This window comes from Nomascus leucogenys, chromosome 3 (genome assembly GCF_006542625.1).
Source record: "Nomascus leucogenys isolate Asia chromosome 3, Asia_NLE_v1, whole genome shotgun sequence".
Taxonomy (NCBI): Eukaryota; Metazoa; Chordata; class Mammalia; order Primates; family Hylobatidae; genus Nomascus; species Nomascus leucogenys.
In genome coordinates this window covers 125,741,066-125,748,592 of record NC_044383.1, presented here as the reverse complement: position 1 = coordinate 125,748,592, position 7,527 = coordinate 125,741,066, and the positions used below count along the sequence as shown (strand labels likewise).

Sequence of the window (7,527 nt, the reverse complement as noted above, 5' to 3'; positions counted from 1 at the left end):
ACATTTATAGAACAATCCACCCAGCAACAGTAGAATACACATTCTTCTCATGTGCATGTGAAATATTCATGTGTGTGTGAAACATAGACCATATTCTGGGACATAAAACCAGTCTAAATAAATTTAAAAGAATTTAGGTCATACAAAGTCTATTCTGTGACTACAGAGGAATAAAATTTTTTAAATGAATAACATAGAAATCTGTAGAAACCAAACAACACACATCTATATAACCCAAATATTAAAGAATTCAAAAGGCAAATTGGCTCTGGTTGGAGTCACAGGGATGCTAAGACCACTGCCTGGGCCTTCGCTGACCATGCTGTCCCAGGTGGCACATTCTGCCGCCGCCATGGTGGCCCCCTCTCTGAAGAATACAGCCTTCATAGGTCCAGGGATATTGCAGGCAACAAAGACCTTTCACACAGGGCAGCCACGCCTTGCCGTTCTACCACCCCTTCCTGAATATGGAGGAAAAGTTCATTTGGGGCTGATCCCCTGAGGAATTCTTCCAGTTTCTTTATCCTAAAACCCGTGTAACAGGACCCTATGTGCTCAGAATTGGGCTTATCTTGTATGGTTTGTCCAAAGAAATATATATGATTACCCCAGAGACCGTCTCTACCACATCAATAGTACGGTTACTTGTCTAAATAATTTTAAAATATGGTGCCTGTATTGGAGATTTTGCTGAAAAATTCAATGAGCAAAAAATCACCCAACTAGAAGAGGTGAAGCAGGCTTCTATCAGACAAATCCAGGATGCAACTGATTTGGAGAAGTCACAGCAGGCACTCATCCAGAAGCACCATAACCTTTTTGATGTGCAGAAAAACAACATTGCTATGGCTTTGGAGGTTACTGGGAACAACTGCATAGACTATATAAGGAAGTAAAGAATCACCTGGACTATCACATAACTGGGCAGAACATGATGCTTTGAAAGAAACGAGAACACATGATAAATTGGGTGGAGAAGCACGTGGTGCAGAGCATCTCTGCACAGCAGGAAAAGGAGACAATTGCCAAGTGCATTGCCGACCTAAAGCTGCTGGCAAAGAAGGCTAAAGCACAGCCAGTTATGTAAATGTATCTATCCCAATTGAGACAACTAGAAACAGTTGATTGACTAAATGGAAACTAGTCTATGTGACAAAATCTTTCTGTATTGTCCTATTTCTGTATTCTGTATTCTGTATTTTTAGGAGAGGTAAACTATAACTTCGGTAGAAGTTTCCTCTCCTAAAAATGAAAAGTTTGTTTCATATAGTGAGAGAACTAAATCTATTGGCCAAGTCAGATGGTTCTCATCCTTCTTACTCTGCATTTCAGTTGTTCCATGATCACTTTTGAGTAAGCAGTTTGCCTTTATTAAAACTTGCTGCCTGACTCAAGATTACCAAGTTATAGTTAAAACTTGTAATTAATTATACCATCTTGTGGCTGGGCGCCGTGGCTCACGCTTGTAATCCCAGCACTTTGGGAGGCCGAGGCGGGCGGATCACGAGGTCAGGAGATCGAGACCACCATGAAACCCTGTCTCTACTAAAAATACAAAAAAATTAGCCGGGCGTGGTGGCGGGCACCTGTAGTCCCAGCTACTCGGGAGGCTGAGGCAGGAGAATGGCGTGAACCCAGGAGGCGGAGCTTGCAGTGAGCCGAGATCACGCCACTGCACTCCAGCCTGGGCGACAGCGAGACTCTGTCTCAAAAAAAAAAAAAAAAAAAAAATTATACCATCTTGCAATATAGTGATAACTGAATGAAAAAATGGCAAATTGAATTGGAAAGTATTTTAAACTGAATGAAAATGAGAAGGCAACATACCTAAATTTGTAGAATACAACAAAAATCATTTTATTTTATTTTTATTTATTTATTTTTTTAATTTTTATATTTTTTTGAGACGGAGTCTCGCTCTGTCACCCAGGCTGGAGTGCAGTGGTGCAATCTCGGCTCACTGCAAGCTCCACCTCCCGGGTTCACTCCATTCTCCTGCCTCAGCCTCTCCCAGTAGCTGGGACTACAGGCGCCCACCACCACGCCCGGCTAATTTTTTTGTATTTTTAGTAGAGACAGGGTTTCACGGTGGTCTCGATCTCCTGACCTCGTGATCTGCCCGCCTCAGCCTCCCAAAGTGCTGGGGTTACAAGCATGAGCCACCGCGCCCGGCCCAAAAATCATTTTGAATGGGGAGACTTACAGCACTACATGACCATATTAGAAAATAAGGTCTCAAATCAATGAACTCAGCTTCAACTACAAGAAAACAGAACAGGGCTTGGCAAACTACAGCCCTTGGGTCAAACCAAGATCACTGCTCATTTTTATAGATAAAATTTTATTGGCACAATCTTGCACATTCTTTTACATCCTAGAGTGGCATACATACTTCAATGGCTGAGCTGAGTAGTTGTACAAAGACTGTATGGCTCACAAAGCTAAAATATTGCCATGTCATCCTTTGCATAAGTTTACTCACCCCTGAACTGGAAAAAGAAGTGCAAATTAAACCCAAAGACTATGGAAGAAAATAGATAAGGATTACAACAGAGTTCAGTGCAATTTAGAAAATACAGAATGAATACAGAAAAGCCTTGGTTTGTTGAGAAAAATATATAAAAGTGATACTAATCAGAAAAACACAAATTACCAATATGAGAAATGATAGAGGAGACCTCCCTACAGAAACTACATATAATAAAAGAAAAATATGGGCCAGGTGCAGTGGCTCATGCCTGTAATCCCAGCACTTCGGGAGGCCAAGGCAAGCGGATCACGAGGTCAAGACCTTGATCAAGAGATCGAGACCATCCTGACCAACATGGTGAAACTCTACTAAAAATACAAAAATTAGCTGGGCATGGTGGTGTACACCTGTAGTCCCAGCTACTCGGGAGGTTGAGGCAGGAGAATCGCTTGAACCTGGGAGGCAGAAGTTGCAGTGAGCCAAGATCACGCCACTGCACTCCAGCCTGGGCGACAGAGTGAGACTTCGTCTTAAAAAAAAAAAAAAAACCCAAATAAATAAATAATAAATGGAAAATATGAAAATAATATGAACTTCCTGCTAATAAATTCAACAACTTAGATGAAATAAACAAATTTCTCCAAAGATACAAATGACCAAAACTCACTGAACTAAGTAATCTGAACAATTCTACACTTATTAAAGAAAATTGGCCGGGCGCGGTGGCTCACACCTGTAATCCCAGCACTTTGGGAGGCCGAGGCGGGCGGAGCACGAGGTCAGGAGATCGAGACCATCCTGGCTAACACAGTCAAACCCCGTCTCTACTAAAAATACAAAAAGAATTAGCTGGGCGAGGTGGCGGGCACCTGTAGTCCCAGCTACTCAGGAGGCTGAGGCAGGAGAATGGCGTGAACCTCAGGGGGCGGAGCCTGCAGTGAGCCGAGATCACGCCACTGCACTCCAGCCTGGGCGATAGCCAGACTCTGTCTCAAAAAAAAAAAAAGAAAATCAATGTGTAACTAAAAAACCTTCTCACAAAGAAAATCCCATGCCAACATGTCTTTCCAAAATTTAAGGAAGAAATAATATGTACTGTTACATGAACTTTTCCAAAAAAATTGAAGAGTTTGAATTCTCCCCATCTCAACTTATAAAGTTACCATTACCCTGATACCAAAACCTGGCAAAGACATTAACACAAGAAAATCCCATACCAATATCCCTCATGAATAAAAATGCAGTTTTTTAAATTTAGCAAATCAAATCCGACAATATATAAAAATGATAATACATCATGAAAGAGTGGGATTTATCTCATGAAAACAGTGTTGGTAAACATTTTTGGCTTAACATTTGAAAATCAATCAACTTAATTTATCTTATTAATACACTAAAAAATAAAATCCATATGATCATCTCAGTAGAAGCATAAAAAGCATTTGACAAAATCCAACATAAATTTCTGATAAAACTCTCAGCAAAATAGGAATAGAAGAAAACTTTTATCAACTTCATGAAAGACATGATGACAAACTACAGCTAACATGGTACTTAATAATGAAAGATTGGATATTTTCCTCTTAAGACCAGAAAAAATGCAAAGATACCTGAACTTATATCTAGTTAACATTGTAGTGAAGGTTCCAGCTAGTGAAATAAGGAGAGAAAAGGGAATAAAAGGTATCCAGATTTGAATAGAAGAAGTAAAACTCTATTTTGAAACAACATTGTGCAAAAATATCCCAGGAAACCTACAAAAAACCTTGCTAGACCTAATAGTGAATTTATCAAGTGTCTTTAGTTTGTTCAGCATGCTGTAACAAAATACCATAAACTGAGTAGCTTATAAACAATAGAAATTTATTTCTCACAGATGTGGATGTTGGGAAGTCCAAGATCAAGGAACCAACAGATTCTTACAGAAATACATGCAACCAAGCTAAATCCATGATCTATGTTGTCCAGTGTGAGATTGGTACAGTAATCAGGGGACAGTCTAGCTAACAAAAAGTAACATAAGAATAGTTCAATTTCCTCTCTTGAGTTTTCTGAATTCCATGAATTGTATAGTCTCCAGCAAGGCTTCTCAAAATTTCCATTTTCCTTCCAATACTTTTGTCATACTATGTTGGTTTTGGGCCACATTTTACAGAAATGTCTTCCCCAGCCCATCTGCTTATTATCCTTTTTCTTGTCATTCCTGATTCTGCATCACAAAAGACTAACCAAATAGTCTGGCAACAGCAGATCTGTCCGTGGGAGTCAAAGAAAGGGGTAAGTCTGAGTGGGCAACACTAGAATTCTTTGACCAATTAAGGGATGAGGAAAACCTGGGAACATTCATGCATTGAAAGAAAGAACACTGATGTGCTTAAAAGCACAGGCTCTAGAGCTAGAATTCTAGGATCCTGTGTCAGGCTCCGTTATTTACCAGCTGTGTGACATTGATAAGTTTATCTAACCTTTCCAAGCTTCATTTGTCTTATCTGTAAAATAGAGATAATAATCATAACTTCCTAAGATGACTCTCTGAGCATTAAACGATTTAATACATGTGAGGTACTTAGAATTACACCTGGCACATAGGAGGCTCTCTAAGCTAGTACTTAATTGCTATTCATATGTATATTAATAACTTCGACCCTTTCAGACATAGGTACTTTTTGAGACCCAAAATGGAATGGGCAGTCTCAAAAGATAGTGATCTCCCTATTTCTAGAAGTGATCAAACTGATACCAGAGGAATGCTCCATCGAGAAAGTACACATCACATTCATTAATTTGATACTGACTGGACCAGGACTGCCTAGAGTCCCTCTCATATATAAGAGTCTATATTTCTATGCATCTTTTCTGTCTTGGTTATTTTCTTCCTGTTTCCACCATTCATCCACCCCAGATCAGAGAATCTTGAATTCTCTTGATCCTAGGCATTTTTTTCTTTCACTTGAAGGTGTTTTGTAGAAAAGCTTTCTTTCAGATAACAAAACTGACAATTCACAAAATAGGGAAATAAAAATATGTTAACCTCACAGGAAATCAAATATTTGATAATACAAAGAATGTCCCTGCCTTGTGTACACACAAGATTGTAAGCACCGAGAATTTTGTAAAAAATATATAGTGTTTTTAGTCAACTGACACCCACACAAAACAAGTCTTTCTGCAAGATGGATAAAACAGAAAAACTAATTGAAGTTAATATTTTCTAAGTAGAGAATTTACAGGTATTCCACTATAAAATATGTTCCTCTGTTTTCTTCTTTTTCTACTTCTTTTGCATTCAGGGAAATTCTAATAAACAGTTCAGCTTTTTATCCTGGTGTTCAAAGGAAAATCAATTTTTTCTAATCAAAGTCAATATTTTCTAATCAAAGGAAAATCAATGACAATTATCAGAGTTTGTTCCCACATCTAACCTTATCTCCTTTACTCTACCTCCCCAAATGGTGGGGTATTCTTTCAGTTAAAGGCCGCCACCACCTTCTTTGAGAACTTGCCCCCCTCTTCCTATACCTTTAACCTTCCTCTCCTTTCTGGCTTTCCCACTTCAACCTGTAAATATTCCCACGTGCTTCACATTCACTACAAACCCTCCTTTGACCTTGGATCCACCTCCTGCTACCAACCAGTCTATCACTTCTGCATCTCTACTCATACAGAATATCTCTCTCCTCTTCCCTTTCACTCTGCAGATGTTTACTCCTCCTTTTAGAATCATTCCATAGTTGTAACACCATCCATCTCCCACCCCCCAATAAGAGTAGTAAATATCCCTCATTGTCTCACAGAATTACCCCAAATACCCTACTGGTATTATCAGTTTACCTCAACAGCCTTGAGAGTAGGCCTAGGAGGCTTGGCCCACAGAAAAGAAAGAGATATACATTGATTCCTTAGGGAATAAATGAATGCACCAGTTCTAGACAAATGCATATGAAAAAGAACTAATGTGATTATATGTTATAACCTTGATAGGTACATTTTGTTCTTGGAAATTAAAATTTTTCAGATGAATAAGGCCAATAGTCAGTAATCTCTTTGGCCCTGAATTCTGTGTAGGCAAAAATGTGTAAACTCCCACATGGAAATACTAGCCATAGTCTTGGTGCCCTCCAATCAGTAATACAATTGAGAACACATATTTTTTCCCTGGGCCATTTGGTCTAATCTCTCTATGAACTACATAACTTCTCTTGACTTTTTCCTTCTAGAGTCTATACTCTAGATATTCCATACACAGACCAGCACACTGCCATGGGCATCCCTGGACTGTCACTTAGTCTTTCTATCTATGCGTACTTTTTTACCCACTGTCATAAAACTTGAGACACAGAACAATCTGGAGAAGTAAGCTCTATTTATCCAAGATCACGTATTTTGGTGATTTTTTAGTTGGGGATGTTTTGAAAGTTTAAAATTTTTTTATTTTGTATATCTTATTTATTTGTTTGTTTATTTATTTATTTATTTGGAGTGCAGTGGTGCCATCTCGGCTCACTGCAACCTCTGCCTCCTGAGTTCAAGCCATTCCCCTGCCTTAGCCTCTTGAGTAGCTGGGAATACAAGTGCACACCACCATCCGGCTAATTTTTTTTATTTTAGTAGAGACAGGGTTTCACTATGTTGGCCAGGATGGTTTCGATCTCTGGATCTCATGATCCACCAGCCTCAGCCTCCCAAATTGCTGGGATTACAGGCGTGAGCCACCGTGCCCAGCCTGTGTATCTTATTTTTTTAAGCCGCCCTTCACTGAGACTTACTGTGGGATAGAACTATAACATGAGCTTGGCTTACATTTTCTCATTCAGACTCTACCACAATTCTATCAAGTTCACACTATGATTATAAATTTCACCCCCATTTTGCAATTGAGAAAACTGAGGTATAGGGAAATTAAGAAAGTTAATCTAAACCATATAGCTGGTAAGGTCTTGAGTCAGAACAGCTGTTTCCAAAGCAGACACTGTTAACCAGTACTCTGCAATGTCTCATGGAAAATCCGAGAATAGATATTCAGAGGAAAAACTGATGATAGATACTCAAGTGTGTAT

The 7,527-nt window shown here is 39.2% G+C and overlaps 1 pseudogene; it reads left to right on the top strand.

Moving 5' to 3' along the window:
• Positions 1-319: 319 nt before the first annotated feature.
• LOC100607185 lies at positions 320-1,087 on the top strand (annotated as a pseudogene).
• Positions 1,088-7,527: the final 6,440 nt, after the last annotated feature.